The 17,441-nt window shown below is 35.1% G+C and overlaps 1 pseudogene; it reads left to right on the top strand.

Moving 5' to 3' along the window:
- The first annotated feature begins 16,057 nt into the window (after nucleotides 1–16,057).
- On the top strand, nucleotides 16,058–16,739 carry LOC114492010 (annotated as a pseudogene).
- The last annotated feature ends 702 nt before the right edge of the window (nucleotides 16,740–17,441 follow it).

The raw sequence follows: 17,441 nt of genomic DNA, 5'->3' as shown, positions 1-17,441 counted from the left end.
TGCCTTAAATTCTAATTTGTCTGATTAATATTACCTAGCTAAATCTCTTTTAGTGAGTATTTTTGTGGCATATCTTTTTACTTCTCTTCATTTTTAATAATTTAAGCAACCCATATATGGATTTTTATTATTCAGTCTAGCCCTGGCTGTTGTGGTTCAGTGGACTGAGTGCCGGCCTGTGAACCCCAGGCAGTGGGGAGGTCACTGGTTCAATTCCTACTTAACACACATGCCTGCATTGTGGGCCAGGTCCCTTGTTGAGGGTGAGCAAGAGGCAACTGATTGAGGTATTGCTTGCACATTGATGTTTCTCTACCTCTCTTTCTCTCTCCCATTCCCTCTCTCTAAAAAGTAAACAAATACAGTCTTTAACATTAAAAAATATATTCAGTCTAATTATTTCTCAATAAAGGAGTTTCATTTATTTATATTTTTGAGATTAACCACATATTTAGATTAATTTTTACCATCTTAGTTATTATACTTTTCTTTGAATTTCTTTATATCTTTGCTTTTTCCAATGGTGAAATGTTTCTATATTTTTGTTTGTAGGTTTGTTTTTCTCGGCTGCTTTGATTGTTGTAGCTTATGTTTCCATTTTTTTCAGTGGCAGGCCTTAATTTTAACATATGTATTTTATCTTTCAATACTTTTACCCTTTTCTTGATGATGACAACCATCTTAGTATGACTTAATAAACCACTGAAGAAACTGAGTGTCCCCTATTATTGTTTAGATTCTGTTTTATATTTTTTAAAGTTATTTTATGGTAAAAAAATAAATGTAATGGTTTTTAATCAAATTCTTTGTCATAAGTGTTTTAAAAATTTGCCTTTCTTCTTCTCTATAGTACATTATTCTTTTATTCGAGTTATTAATTTTCAAAGTATTTTTAAAAAGTCTTCATTTTGACCTTACTCTTGAATTATAGTTTAGTCAGTTTTAAAAATCATGCTGATAATTATTTTCCTTCAGCTATTTGCTTATATGCCATTCTGATCTAGGTAATATATCTTTTCTGTATAATTTATCAGAATACTTATAACCTTAAATTGTTTAGAGCTTTAAGGTTTACTCTTTGATATCTGCAAGTTTATTATGGAGTGAATAGGTGTAGATTGGTTTCTATTTCTCTTTCTAGACACACAGAATGCACTTTCAATTTAAGTACTCATGTCATTCTTTTTCTTCCTACTCTTTTCCTCCATTCTGTTCTCCTGGAAGGCCCATTAGATATATGTTGGAACACTTAAACTATCCTCCATGTCTCTTAATTGCTCTTTCATGCATATTTTTAAATCTTTCTCAATCTCTGCCTCTCTCTGTAATAACTTACAATCTTTGACATGCTCTTCCATGTACTGAATTGTATCCCATATTTTGAGTTTTTAATTTTATTTTAATCACGATATTACTCAACTCCAACATTTTAGAATTCTTTTCCATATCACTGTATTTCTTTTTTTTTTGTTTCATAATTCTATTTTATGCTACATGCCTTCATTTATCTCTTTAAGTACCCTAAAGGGAGGGCTTTGTCTATGCTCATTTCTTTTCCTGATTGTTTTTCTGTCTACTGCCTTTCTTAACATTAGTTTTCTCCATGTGATTTAGGATTTTGTTTTGCTGGTTCATCTTTCTTTTTTTTTTCTTTTTCTCTCTTGCTCACATTCTCACCCTTCCTCGTCCAATATTTTGCTGCTGTCCATACCTCGTCCCAGGGTTCTAAGTGCCGAACCAGACCTTATAATGGTCATTTGAGACCCTGGTACCTTTGGGGAAAGAGAGATCTCACAGATGTTGTGACACGCTGTTGAGTAAGTAGTTGAGTTTTTACTCCTGAGGCTGTTCCTCTATTCTCTACCTCCCTGGATTTCCAACTGCTAAAATCTGTAGCTCCCCAGAAGCAGTTGATAATAATTATTTATAATATTCTTTGAGAGCATGGAGAAACCCACCTCAGCTCTTGGCTTTGCTCCTCATCTCACAGAATTGTTTGTCTTTTGTCCTGTAGGAAGTTCCCTCCCAGTTGCCATTGTGTGCTGGTCAACCTGAACTCCACCCATATGGCTTTTATCCTCTTTACCACTTTGCATTTTTGTTTCATTTGTGGTCCATGGGAGTGTTTAATAGTAGTTAGATTAGCTGTTGTAACTTCCTTTTATTATATGTAAAATTTCTTTGTGTCTGAAACAGATGGGAAGCATGTCAAAGCTCTACCAACTTGTACTAGCTTGGCCACAGTCTAACCTTACTTCCAACTACTTGCCAAAATAAGACCTGTGATTCAGTTAGGAAGATAAATGCCATTGTCCATGCTGTGTCATATACTGGAAAGCCCTCCTTTTGTCTTTGTAAGTTCTTGAAGCCTCATCTCAACTATGTTCTCCCTGGAAAAGGCTACACCAAATGCTCTAACCCTCCTTTTTTGGCTCTCCTTTGAATTGGCCAAGTACTATGGATCCCAGGAAAACAGAAATTTAATATTCATTGCTTAGTCATTCTATGAACTATTTAGGACATCTACAGTTTACAGGAACTTGTTACTCTGTTGAGTCATTACTAAACTTGCTAGTAAAACTAAACAAGCCCTAATAATGCTGATTTTATTGTGTTTTGTTTACACTTGATTACTACCAAAAAGTGACCAAAAACTTACTCTCTTTCAGATTTAGATAAGTTCATAAGTATTGCTATGAAAATTGTTACGCACATAATAAGAAGTTCATTTTACTTATAAGATTAATTTTTATAATGTCATATAGTTTTTAGTTCTGCACTTATATAGTTTTAAGTTTCAAATGAAACTGCTGTATTTTTCTATTATAATGTATTGAACTTTAGAATCTAGAGGAAATACATTTGATAAATCTGGAGGATTTACCAAGATCTAGATACACCATTTATCAATGCTGAGTCTACTTATAAAATATTCATTCAATACTCATATCTTAGCTTTTGATCTTACTTAATATCTTCACCCATAATTTCAGTTCTTCTAGCTGGATGAAAACTCCTGGTGGTAGAGAGTGTTCTGCAGGGCCTTGGAGACAGAAACCCAGCTCCATCATCCATGCAGACCAAGGGTTTAGCATAGAGGTTGGACCCCAGATAAAGTTCAATAAATGTTTTGTTTGATTTTGCTCTAGTGCTTAATTAGTTCATTTTTTTATTTTCTTCAGTCTTAGCTATGGTAGATGATGTAAAACAATTGGGCACCAATGCCTACTATTTGTGGGTGGCTATAAACTAAAAGCAGTAGTTAAATCTTAGGACAGAGACACCAAGAGCATACTAAGAATCACTAGTATTCAGATTGTTGCAGAGAGCTTTCTGCATATCTTAAGTCCTTCAGGGCCAGGGTTTTGTCTTCTACATATCTTTATATCTCCCTTAGTGCCTAATATGGTAATGCATACCAACTTAGATGTTCAACAAATTCCGGTTGCATCAATGCCATTTTCAGAGTTGCCTATGTGATGAATTTCAGAACTAACAGGACTGAAATAGCTCCCTGTAGAAGGCATCCTCAAATGGGGCTGGGGAAAATCCTGGCATCGACATAGGGTGATAGTTTATTATCAGGTGTTGAACTCAGAGATAAGCTACATTTTGCCCATCAGATTAGCTGTGTGACAAACCCATTTTCAGTGCTAAAATTAAGTTCCCCATTTCTAAGAGATTCCTTTCCCAGGTTCCCTAAGCCTGTTGGCTTGGCAGTCCTAGATAATACAAAGACAATACTAGGGCTTTGTCTTTGTCTGATTTGTGATTAGTTTTTCTTGGTTATTTTTGTACTTTAGCATTTCACCTATCTCTGAGACTTTGATGTTGGGCACATAATTTTATCTATCTGAATTTTAAATGCTGTTATCCTTTGTGAAAAAGATAAGAGTGCTTTTTTTTGTTTGTTTCCCGTGTGGAGATGTTCCTTGTTTAAACAGTAATTCATGTGTCAGAGAAAAACTTGAATGGGATATGTTCTGAGCATCTGAAGGACAAATGCATATTGGAATTCACCCTTCAGTGAGTTTTCCTCAGTCTGAGAAGATTCACCATCCCGCCCTGTACACAGGCTTTTGTCTTTGCAGGCTGTGGTAGGGTATTGCATAACTGGCCCCTAAAGTGTTCAGGTCCTCATTTCCAGGACTTGTGAATATGTTATCTTATGTGATAAAAGGGAATTTGCAGATCTGATCAAGGATCTTAAAATGGGGAGATTATCTTGGATTATCAGAGTGGGTTCAACTAATCACAAAGTCTTTATAAGAGGAAAGGAGAGGGAGATTTGACTACAGAAGAGGAAAAGATGATATGATGATGGAAGTAGAGACTGAAGTGATACACTTTGAAGATGGGAGATGAGGCCACAAGCCAAGGTATCCAGGCAGCCACCAGAAGTGAAAAACAGCAAAGAAACAGATTCTTACCTCTGAACCTTTCAAAGTTACCACCCCTGCCAACACCTTGATTTTTGACTCAGTGAAGGTGGGCTGTGATTTCTAGAATTGTAAGAAGAAAAAAATCATATTGTTTTAAGTCACTAAGTCTACAGCAACTTATTATGGCAGCAGTAGGAAATGAATACATATGCCATATATTATAAGTATCCAAACCACTTATAAAGTGTCACAGAACAGTAGAAGTCCTCATTTAAATAGGGCTATAAAAGCCATGTTGTCCAGAAGACCAAGTGATTTTTGAATCTCTGTTGTGATATTCGTGGAAGTGATCATTGCATAGAGAGAGAACTGTACCTGACACATGGTCCATTTCCCCTCAGCTCTACTCAGAGGGAATAAAACATGTTACAAAATAGTCCTTTTCAACAGAACTTTGATACAGTGTAAAGACAAAGTTAGGTAGGTCTGAATCTTGAATGCACCTGAGGCTCCTCAGCTGTACAATGAGGATAAAAGCATGTACCATACTGGGTTGTTGAGAGGATTAGAAATCCTAGCTTAATACCTGACATACATTAGTTCTCACCAAATAATGGCACCATAATTTTTACTGTGAACCAAATCAGTTTTTTTCTATAGCTTCACCCTGTTGGGCAATCTATACTTTATGGCAATGTAGAAAAGAATAATACCTTCACTTATATGGAAAACCTTCCAATATTTAAAAATAGTAGTGTCAGCTGTTAGACTCTACCTATCCAGCAAAGCCTTCCCAAATCCCTCAGCTGTAGCTCATATGTTATGATTTAAAGCTCCTGCATTATTTTCCAACCTCAAACTGTAACCTATCCCTAGTGTAGAAATAAGATACATGGATAGGGATTTGTTTGAGGATTTTTTTGAGGGGTTCACAGCCCCTATGAGATGGGAAGGTCGAGGCATCACCACTCATGTTCTGCATCAATTTTCCCACCCAACTGCTATGACTACATGTGGGGGAATGGACCAGATAATAACCTCTATCCATTGATATTTAAAGGATGGTCTATTTGTAGTTCAGTGACCAGAGAATAAAGAATAGACTAGGCTGAAAAGTTCACTTTTACAGTAATTACACACACACACACACACACAGTAGGAAAAATGTTTACTGTGCCATTGTGACATTCTTTTGAGTTAATAAAACTATTGTAACAATCATAACCTGCATGTCCTTTTAAAATATAAACAACTATAAACTTACTTTTCCCCACTCCAATATATCATATGGATGAGTGCTCTTGAAGAAATTGGGGATGAAAAGGCAGCAAAAAAATACAACAACATAAAGAGACCCTATGCATGAACTAATGATGGTAGATGATGACAAACTCATGATTGTTTGCTTGCCTTCAGTCTACAGTTGGCCACTTGCAGAGGATGCTGGGCAGAGAGTAAAGTAAAGGAAACTGGATAATAGGAAAATATGAATGAGTCAATGTGGCTGGGGTGGGAGAGATAGGGTGGCCAAAGAAGTCCTTTTTAAGAGGTAATATGTGGGCTGAAATATGAGTAAGTGACCTTAGAACTGACCTTAGAAGATAGCCAAGGTCCTGAGACAGGAAGAGATAGATATGCTGAAGGATGATAAACAGAAAAGCAGGTCATGGTGGCTAATGGGTGCCAGTATGGTTGGTTTCTGGTGAGATCCCTCTTCTTGGCCTGCAGATGGCTGCCCTCTATGTGCAAGCTCAATAGCCTTTCCTTGAAACATGCACAAGGAGAAAGCAAGAGCTCTTGTTGCTCTTCTTTTAAGGACACAAATCCTACCAGGTCAGGGCTCTACCCTGATTACTTCACTCAACCTTAATTACTTCTGTAAAAATCCTATACAGTCAAGTTAGGGGTCAGGGTTTCAACACATGGATTTTTTTTGGAGGGGGACTCAGTCAATAGCAACCCCAAACTTTTTAAAAGTTGTATTTGTTTTGTTGTTATATCTAACACTCATAGATACTAGCTTACTTTTTAAAAAATCTCCCATTTTCTATTGAAAATAGGAGTAAAATTCTTGATTCTATACTATTGACAAAACCTTACATGTTTCTTATGTGTTTGCTTCTTTCTCAATCCATACCATCCTTAGAGATAGATAGATGTCTATTTTATTTTATCTTTTTTATTGTGTAAATGCCTTTATTTGAATTAATACACTGCTATCAGATTACATCATTTTCAGAGTTAGAGTAATATTATTATCTTAAAAGCTATAGCAAACAGCTTAACAAAGCAAGAGTACATAACTCCTACATATATATTTTTGGTTTTTGGTGACCTCATTTCCTTGTCTTAGGCATAAAATTAGAAAGCCTATTGTACACTTAGTATACTTGGCCTACTATATCCCACCTACATTCTGAGCATACTCTCTTTTTGAAAGTGTCATATGCAATAGTATTTTAAATACAAAGAGAGAGTTTGATGATAAAGATTTTAAAACAAATGAGCAGATATTGAACCAAGTGTATGAAGACATAATATGTCAACTGTTTACAGCTTGGGTGTGAGGGGAATGATGCAAATTTAAGGTATATTTTCCTCTACTTATAATGTGAGTTTTTCACTTACTTGAAGAACCCTTTTAAAAGGTAGCAAAATTAGAAGTCTTATTTAATGTAATCAAAACATTCTTGGCTGTACAAAAAAGGATCATAGAGAAAGAATACTGTAAAAAGGCACTGATTTTAAGAATAAAAGAAAATAAAGAGCTTCTATTACATTCTTTGTAGCCAATTACTTCTGCAAATTTTCAATACTAGAAAGATAAGCAAAAGATACTTATAACAAAATGCCCTCTGACCACAGTTCTCAATTCAGAACTAGCATACTGGATAGAAAGCAAAATCATTGTCTAATAATATTCATATCCAATCATCTAAGCAAGTCCCAACAGGTGGGCATTCTAAGAGGAAAAATACACATAGAGAAAAATAACATATAGCAATGGGAAATATCATGGACAACTCTCTAGAAGGAGAGTGAATAATTTGACTATGAGTACATTTTAGGTGTGCCTGGTACATCCAACTATGACTATGGGAAAAAGTTGTTTTTATGAAAACTCTTTCCCCTGAAGGCTCTCATGAGGACTAGTCTTGTTAATCCACACTGAAAGTCTTTCAAATGACCAAGAGTTCCTTAAGCCATGAGCACTTTGCTGGGAAATAGCTGACCTGCTAATCATGTACCTGGTAGCAAGGCTGTTTTTATTCAAACTGATTCCTTTATACTCTCTTCATTCCCCTACCCATCAAGAGTGCAGGCACGGTCATGACCATCTTGGGCTTTAGTTCCACAAGGTCTTCAGGGAGAGGTACACCCTGGCTCCAATTCTTTTATCCATTGACGCAGCATACTTGGCATTACTGTGCTTGTCATCTTCTGATAGATTGCCGCTCTTAGCAAGGTTATGATTTATGCAGACTGGCTGGATGGTGTTAATTAAATCCACAACTGCCAAGCTGGAGCTGATCTTCTTGTCCTTAAAACTCTGAATGGAAGTTGCTTTTGCAGCTTCACTCAATATTCTGTTCTCTATTTTAAAGACATCTAGAATGGTGATTCTAACCACAGGCTTCTTGGATGGCCAATGTCAGCATTTAAGCCACCAAAATATCTTTCTCATATCCAATCAAACTTGTCCAATTTGAATTATAAATACAACCAATGAAATCTTCAATTTATCCTTTTAGTACCTTGCCACATCAAAGTACTTTGTACAAGCATCCTTTGCTAGATTACCTCAACAATCTTGAGAAGTAGACAGAGAATTTCTCATTCTTATTTTACATAGGAGCAAGATGATAAGTGACTTAACCATAACAGGGCCAGCAATAAAATCCATTTAAAAAAAATTGGTTGGTTTTTCCTCTCTTTTCTGTTTTCCCATACAGTGTTTCAGTGGTTAAACAGCTGTTTTCCCATGCAATATTTCAATTGTTAAATGACTGTTAAAAATTCTTAATTCTATAAATAGGTATTGAAGAAGGTACTGGGAGAGAATAATCATATGAATAAGACTTTCTCTCCTCTAGGAGATTACATTAGCTTGTACACTATTCCCTGCAATCCAAACACAGCATGGCTGCACAAAGGCAGTCATGTCTTTCTATTCCTCCTTATATTAACTCTGTCCGTGAGTATCCCATAATTTTGAATTACAGTTTAATATTCATTTATTATTAGGATTATGATTAAAGTGCAATTAATATCTGATAAAGCCATGTCTACACTGATTCACTAAATCAAAAATTTGAGGGTACATTTTGCTTTTATTATTTTTTTAATAAGTAACTTTTGGTTAATCAAACAAGTTCTAAAATAAATCCATATAAGTCATTGATGATAATATTGAATTGATTTTTTCTGTATACTATTTTGAGTCATGTCATGATTTTGGTAATCATACCTCCTCCAGTGTCTTAATATTTATAGTACCACCATGATTAATAAAATATTTTGAAAAATACTTAAAATTAGCTAATACAAATAAACAATCTTTCCATAATTTACACACTGCTTTATCTTTCTGGTCTCAGTAATTATGTACTTTCATTTCTTTCTTTAAATTATCTTCAAAATATTTTCTGAAACATTTCTTAAAGATTTTATCTTTTATTAAAACATATAAAAATCCATTTATGTACAAGCTTATTTTTACTATAAGACCTTACCTTTTCAGGGGCAATCTACTGAATCATTGATACTTCTCTTCATGAAATCTCATAAATTGCAGATGATTTAGCTTCACTATATCTTTAATAATAAAAAATTGGATTTAAAATTTCTGAGAATAGTTTTGAGGATTGAATTACCTTTGGTCATTAGAGAGTCTGAAAAATACCAAATTGACCAGGTCAAACTTGATGGGTTTGGATTGTCATACATTACAGCCTATGGGCAGAAGCTTAACACAATTTCCAATGACCTTGCTCAAATGTGGTGAACTATTTTAGGCCATTCAAAATCCATAAGGTGACTGGTTATACTTGAATAGGGATTCCAAGAGGCCTTGTTCAAGTCACATTGAAAACCCTCAACAGAGTTTTAAAATGCAGACTGTAGTTTGTAATGAATTACCTGCTTCATGGACACTGCTGCTTGAATCAAATCAGGATGAGTCATTGCTTTGCCATCATGTCTCTGCCACTGCATTAATACATAGAAAGTTTTAAATGGCCTGCCATGATTTTCCCAACTTGGGCAAAGCCCATCTGGCCATGCCCAGCCAGTCCTACCTATCTACAAATGTTCAGGCTTCCACATATGGACCACACAGCACATGCAAGACAATCAAAATCTGTTAGTTGTGGGATGATCCGTCTGGTGTTTTCAGCCATCTTCATAATTAATTTGATAGCTTCTGAATCAATAATTCAATGATCCAATTTGGTCTGCAATGTGACCAGGCTTTTCTGATGATTCACCTAGTTGTTTTGATTCCTAGGACCTAGTCAAAGAAATAGTGAATTTTTGACAAGTTTCTCTAAAAATTCATAGAACACAGCTATATAAAAATAATTCATACAAACATAACTGTGCCAGTAATAAAGGTGCAGAGCCTTTAGCTCAACAATTAAATGATTTGTCATTCATATATATTACTAATGCATTGACAATGCCATTCTATTTAATTGTTATAACTATATACAATTTTTTTATTATCTATCATCTATCTATCTATCTATCTATCTATCTATCTATCTATCTATCATCTACCCAAAGAGGGGGTGAGAGAAAGGTCTATAAAGAACTGAAACATGAGGACAAACATTTTAACAGAGTAGGAAAAAAATTCTTTTCTCTCTTTTTTAATATTTTTAGTTTTTATTTTAAAATTTTTCATTGTATTTTTTCCATGACCACTTATCCTTCTTAAGCTCCTCTCCCCCCTGCAATCACCACACTATTGTCCATGTCCATGAGTCCTTTTTCCTAAATCCCTCCACTCCCTAACCACCACTCCCTCCATAGTTGACATCCTTCTCTCTATGGGTCTGTCTCTATTATGTTTGTTAGTTCAGTTTGTTCATTAGAGTCCACATATGAGTGAGTGAACTCATATGGTATTTGTCTTTCTCTTGCTGACTCATTTCATGTGGCATAATGTTCTCTAGGCCCATCCATTCTGTTGCAAAGGGTAAAATTTTCTTCATTTCTACAACCAAGAAGTATTCTATTGTGTAAATGTCCCATAGTTATTTTATCCATTCACTTACTGATGGGCACTTGGGCTGCTTCTATATCTTGGAAACTGTAAGTAATGTTGTAATAAACATAGGAGTGTTTATGTTTTTTTCTAATTGGAGTTTTGTGTTTCTTTGTATATATTCTCACAAGTGGAATTGCTGGGTCAAAAGGCAGTTCCATTTTTAATTTTTTGAGATATCTCCATATTTCTTTCCACAGTGGCTACACCAATCTGTACTCCCACCAACAGTGAAAAGGATTCCCCTTTCTCCACATTCTCACCAGCACTTGTTTGTTGATTTATTGATGATAGCCATTCTGACAGGTGTGAGGTGATAAACTTGTTGTGGTTTTAATTTGCATTTCTCTGATAATTACTGACATTCAGAATTTTTTCACGTGTCTATGGGCCATCTGTATGTCCTCTTTGGAGAAGTGTCTATTCAGGTCTTTTGCCCAGTTTTTAAAATTGGATTATTTGTTATTTTGGTGTTGAATTTTATAACTTCTTTCTAAATTTTGGTAATTGACTCCTTATCTGATGTATCAGTAAATATGTTCTTCCATTCTGTGCCTTGTATTTTTATTTTGTTGGTGGTTTCCTTTGCTGTGAAGAATATTTTAACTTGATGTAGTCCCATTTATTAATTGTTTCTTTGTTTCCCTTGCCTGAGGAGATATATCAAATACAATATTTCTATAGTCAATGTCTGAGATTTTACTGCCTATGTTTTCTTCTATGATTTTTATGGTCAGGGGTCTAACATTTAAGTATTTAATCCTTTTTGAATTTATTCTTGTGTGTTGCATAAAAAGGTGACCTAGTTTCATTTTTCTGCACAAATCCATCCAATGTTCCCATCATTTATTGAATAAACTATCTTTAGCCCATTGTATGTGCTTGCTTACTCTGTTGAATATTAAGTGACTATAAATGTGTGAGTTTATTTCTGGCTCTTTGTTCTGTTCCAGTGATCTATGTGTCTGATTTTATACTAGTACCATGCTGTTTTCATTACTGTGGCCTTATAGTATAGTTTGATATTAGGTAGTGTGATTCCTTCAACTTTGTTCTTCTTTTTGGGGATCACTATTGTTATGCAGGGCTTTTTGTGGTTCCCTATAAATTTTTGAAATATTTGTGATAGTTCTGTGAAATACATCATTGGAATCTTGATAGGCATTGCATTGAATCTATAGATTGCTTTGGGTAGCATGGCATTTTAATGATGTTAATTCTTCCTATCCATGAACATCATATGCACTTCCACTTATTTTCATCTTCTTTCATTTCTTTCTTCAGTATCGTATAATGTTTTGAGTACAACTCTTTGACATCCTTGGTTGGACTTATTCTTAGGTATTTTATTCTTTTTGAAGCAATTGTGAAAGGGATTATTTTCTTAATTTCCCTTTCTGACAGTTCATTATTGACATATAAAAATGCAACTGATTTCTAGATATTAATTTTGTATCCTGATAATTTGCTGAATTCATTTATCAGTTCTAGTGATTTCTTGGAAGAATTTTAGGGTTCTGTGTGTACAATATCATTGAATCTGCAAATAATTACAGTTTTACTTCTTTTCTAGTTTTAATGCTTTTTATTTCTTCTTGCCTTATTGCTATGGCTAGAACATCCAGTATTATGTTGAATATGAAAGGTGAAAGCAGACATCCACATCTTAAGATGTAGACATCCCTGGTCTTAAGAGGAATGCTTGTTGTTTTTGCTTGTTTAGTTATGTTTACATGGTGTATCACTTTTATTGATATTTGAATGTTGTACCAACCTTCCTGTTTTGGAATAAATACTACTTGTTCATGGCGAATGATCTTTTTGATGCATTTTTGTATTCAGTTTGCTAATATTTGTTGAGGATTTTACATTCGATATTCATTAGGAGTACTGGCCTATAGTTTTCTTTTTTTGTAGTGTATTTATCTGGTTCTGGAATTAGGATAATTCTGACCTTGTGAAATGAGCTTGGGAGTCTTCCCTCCTCTTGAATTTTTGAAGTAGTATGAGAAGCAGAAGTGTTCATTCTTCTCAGAATGTTTGGTAAAATTCACCTATGAAACCATCCAATCCAGGGCTTCTGTTTGTTAGTAGTTTTTTGAATGCTGCTTAAGTTTCACTAAGTGTAATCTCTCTATTCAGATTCCCTGATTCTTGCTGATATAGTTTTGGAAGATTGTATGTTTCTAGAACTTATCTATTTAACCAGATTGTCCAGATTGTTGGCATATAGTTGCTCATAATGTTTTCTTGCAATCATTTTTATAATCTATGGTCACTTGTTATTTCTCCTCTTTTATTTCCGATTTTATTTATTTGGGTCCTTTCTATTTTTTTATGAGTCTAGTTTAAGATTTTTTAGGCTTAGTTATCTTTTCAAAGAATGAGCTCTTGGATTAATGGGTTTTTGTATTAGTTTTTACACTCTTTTACTTAATTCTGCTCTGATGTTTATTATTTTCTTCCTTCTCACTTTGGGCTTTCTTTATTGTTCATTTTCATGTATTTTTAAGTGTAAAGTTAGATTGTTAATTTTGACCTTTTCTTGTTTCTTAAGATAGACCTGTAATTTCCCTCTTAAGATTGCTTTTCCTGTGTCCCACAGATTTTGGATTGTTATGTTTTCATTTTCATTTTTTCAAGGTATCTTTTGATTTTTCCCCAGATCTCATTGCTGACTCATTCATTGTTTAATAACACATTATTTGGTTTCCACATCTTTGACTGTTTATCAGTGTTCTTGTGATTGGTTCTAGTTTCATAGCATTAATGACAGGGAAGATGCTTGATATGATTTTGATCTTATTAAATTCATTGAGTTTAGTTTTGTGTCCTAAGATATGGTCTATTCTCAAAAACATTCCATGTGTACTTGAAACATATGTTTATTCTACTCCTTTGAGGTGAAATTCTCTGAAGATATCAATTAAATCCATTTAATGTAGTATAAGGCTGCTTCCTTCTTGTTGATTTTATATCTGGAAGATCCCTCCATCAAAGTCAATGGGGTGTTAAAATCCCTGACTATTACTGTATTTCTGTCGATCATACTTAGCTACTCCAATGTTGGGTGCATAAATGTTTGCTGGGGTTATATCCTCTTGTTGGTTAGTTCCCTTTGTCATCATGTAGTGTCTTTCTTTGTCTCTTACTATAGCCTGATTTGAAAGTCTATTTTATCAAATATAAGTATTGCTACCCCATATTTTTTCCCTTTCCATTTGCATGTAATATCTTTTTCCATCCTTTTATTTTTAGTCTGTGTATATCTATCAATTTGATGTGGGTCTCAGATAGCATATATTGGGTCTTGTTTTCTTATTCATTCAGCTATCCTATGTCTTTTGGTTGTAGCCAAGGTTACACCTTGCTAACATATGCTAACCTATGCTAACATAGGTTAACATAAATAATTTACAGTTAAAGTGTTATTGATAGGTACATATTTATTACCATTTTTATATTCAAACTGTTTTCCTCTGTTTTTCTTTTTGTTCTTAAACAAGCCCTTTAACATTCATTACAGTACTGGTTTGGTATTAACAAACTCCCTAAGTTTTTTTCTTGTCTGGGAAGCTCTTTATTTCTCCTTCAATTTTAAACAATAGTCTTGCTGGATAAGTAGTCTTGGTTGTAGGTCCTTGCTTTTCATCACCTTGAATATTTCATGCTAATCCCTTCTGGTCTGAAATGTTTCTGTTGAGAAATCAGATGACAGTGTAATTGGTGCTCTCTTTTTGGCAACTGATTTTCTCTTTTGGCTTTTGGGATTCTCTCCTTGTCTTAAGCATTCTCATTTTAATTATGATAGGTCTTGGTGTAGGCCACTTTGGATCAATCTTATTTGGATCTCTGCACTTCTTGGAACTTGTGTGTCTTTTTCTTTCCCCAGATTAAGGATGTTTTCAGTCATTATTTCTTCAAATAGGTTCTTGATTCCTTTGCTCACTCTCTTCTTCTGTATTTCCATGATATGGATGTTGTTATGCTTCCTGTTTTCCCAAAGGTTTCTTATACTCTTCTCATTAATTTTTTTTTCTTTTTGCTGCTCTGCTTGGGTGCTTTTTTCTACCTTATCTTCCAAATTGCTGATTCGATCCTCTGCTTCATCTAACATACTCTTTATTCCTTCCAGTGTATTATTTATTTAGGATATTGAATTCTTTATTTCTCAATGGTCCTTTTTTATGGTTTCTATGTCTTTTTCCATGCTATTAAATATCCTTATAATCATTTCTCTAAAATCTATATCTGATCAATTGCTTGCCTGCCTTTCATTTAGTTCTTCTTCTGGAACATTTTCTTGTTCTCTCATTTGGGGCCTGTTTCTTTGTCTTCACATTTTCGATGCTCCTTTGTATTTGTTTCCATGTATTAGGCAGATCTGCAAAGACTCTGGTGCAGAGCTATGTCAGACGTACTCTGTGACTTGCTCTGGGCAACCTGTTTGGAGCTATCAGTGATCTGCAGCTTGTGGTTCCCTCTGCTGAGCCTGGGTTGTGCAGAAAGAACCAGGCTGCATAACAAGGCTGGGTTTTACCAGCATTAGATCCAGGGAAAGACACCTAAAGTCTCAAAGTCCCAGAGTTCCACCTCTGCCTTTATCACTGATATAACCTCCAGCTGTACTCAGCAGCCTGTCTTAAGCTCCACAGGTTGGGGTGAGAGGGATTCTTATGGATGGGACTATTGCTTCCCCTCAGGCTGATACAGTTTGGAATGGAGTGGTCTGCTTGAAATGATGGCTTCTGCAATATGGGAATGACTCAGCACAGGGATCCTGGTGGTTGATCCTTAAGCTCTCTTCCCTAGCCACTTACCCTAGTGTGTTTTCACACATCTGTAGTCCACTCTGTCCTTACTCTGCAGGAGCCCAAGGTAAGTGGCTGAAAATGAAATTTTGTGCACTGATCCCTTAAGGGGTTATCTGAATCTCTAGCTGTCTTTTCTTGGCAGACAAAACCACTCCTACTTTTCATAGCTGGCTGTTTGTTGTCTTTTCATGGATCTTGTGCTGTATGTTGGGGAGCCCAGCTTGAGGTTTAGACCCTATAGGTTTCAGGGGGAACCCCATTGAAATAACCCCGCTGGCATTGAAATATCCTTCTGAAACTTTATCTTCCACATATGGGAACTCAACCAGTCTTCCCTTGGCTGCTCAGCACTTCCTACCAGTCTTGTTGTAGTGAAATGTTTTCTTCTATATGTCTTTGGTTATAAGACTTCTTTCTGGCTAGTATTCAGTTGGTTATTCAAGATAATTTTTCTCTAATTTATTGATAATTCCAGTTTGGTCCTGGGAGGGGGTTAGTGTAGCTTTCACAAGGTGTATTCTAGATACTCAATTTGAGCCCATGCCTGCCATCGTTGCATGATGGAAGTGAGAAGTGGCAATGTGGGGGAGTAAATGCCAGAGTTGCCACCAAAGAGGAGTCCACTGCTCAGCAGCTGCCACCAGAGAGGCCTCCCAACCATTCACCCATCCCCCTGCCCAGATCACAATGCAGCTGCTTCTGCAAAGTGGTGTGATCAAAGGGAATATGGCTTCATTGTATTCGTGCTGAAGACAGTAAAGATGTTAATGTAAATTTTGAAAAATCCAAACTTATATTAACTTGTCTTAAAAGAAGTTATTTTAAACATCTAAATAAAATTGATCTTTTTAACTGTCTTGATCCAAATGATTCCAAGCATAAAAGAATGAGCACATACATTTTATGTTGTTTATGAAAAGGAGAATCTGGCCAGTCATGGCCAAGTTAAAGAACAGAAAGGGCAAAGCTTAATTGACTTAGTGTAGTCTTCAATAATTGGAAAGACTGGAAAGATGATTAAGATAAAGACATGTAATTTTGATCATTTCTCTGAGATTATGAACAACACGGGTGGTGATAAGGATGTAGATTTACCAGAGTAGATGGAATAGATGATGATTCACAAGACACTGATGATGAAAAAATGCCAGATTTGGAGTAAGGAGTGTTTGTGACGCTAAATGTTGAGAAAGAAAAATAACTTTTCTGCAAGGTTTAATAATTGAAAGAATTCCTGAATTGATAGCTCTAAAGGCAAATGCTGCATTTTCCTCCTTTAACCCATTTTTCAACCAGTTTTCTTAAAGGCCTCACTAAGGATTGATAAATGCCACTGTATGGGGCAATTTTAAGTCAGCTAAGCCTATGACCTTATACATGAACACTTTCTAGACTACCATGATGCTCTGAGGTCATAGGCAGTTGATATAGCAGTTGTGATAAATAAAAACTTTTCATCTAAATCTCCTTTACTTCATAACATAGATACAGACATGATAGGAAGCTCTTGGATTACAGAAAGATAACTGTTTTAAATTTTAGAACAGGGACTCAGACTGGCTGAAACAAACTGGCTGATATCTTAAACTGGTAACCTTTTGTTTCTCTGACTTATTCTTCAAGATTATTCCATTAAAGTTTTATTTTTCAAAAAATTTACTTCACATTATTGTACATAAATATTCCAAATGTATCTTAGCTAATAGTGAATACTCTAACTTAGATGGTCTTTGAAGGCTGTACACATGGTAGGTATTGTTTGACCTTTGCACTTTTACATCTCTCAGCATGGAGAATGAAGAAAGCCTGGACATTGTTGCTTGAGAGTCTGTACGTCTAGAGCAAATTTATATTTTCATTGTCAATATGACAAATGAATGAAAAAATGTTAAAACACTATTGGATGTATTATTTTTTATTTTTTGATCCAGCTTCTACCAGGGCTATAAAATCCTAATTTATGTTCATGACAGTGAG

Source organism: Phyllostomus discolor, chromosome 1, assembly GCF_004126475.2.
Source record: "Phyllostomus discolor isolate MPI-MPIP mPhyDis1 chromosome 1, mPhyDis1.pri.v3, whole genome shotgun sequence".
In the NCBI taxonomy this organism is placed as follows: domain Eukaryota; kingdom Metazoa; phylum Chordata; class Mammalia; order Chiroptera; family Phyllostomidae; genus Phyllostomus; species Phyllostomus discolor.
The sequence above is the reverse complement of the archived record's forward strand: the minus strand, read 5'-3'. Positions and strand labels throughout refer to the sequence as shown.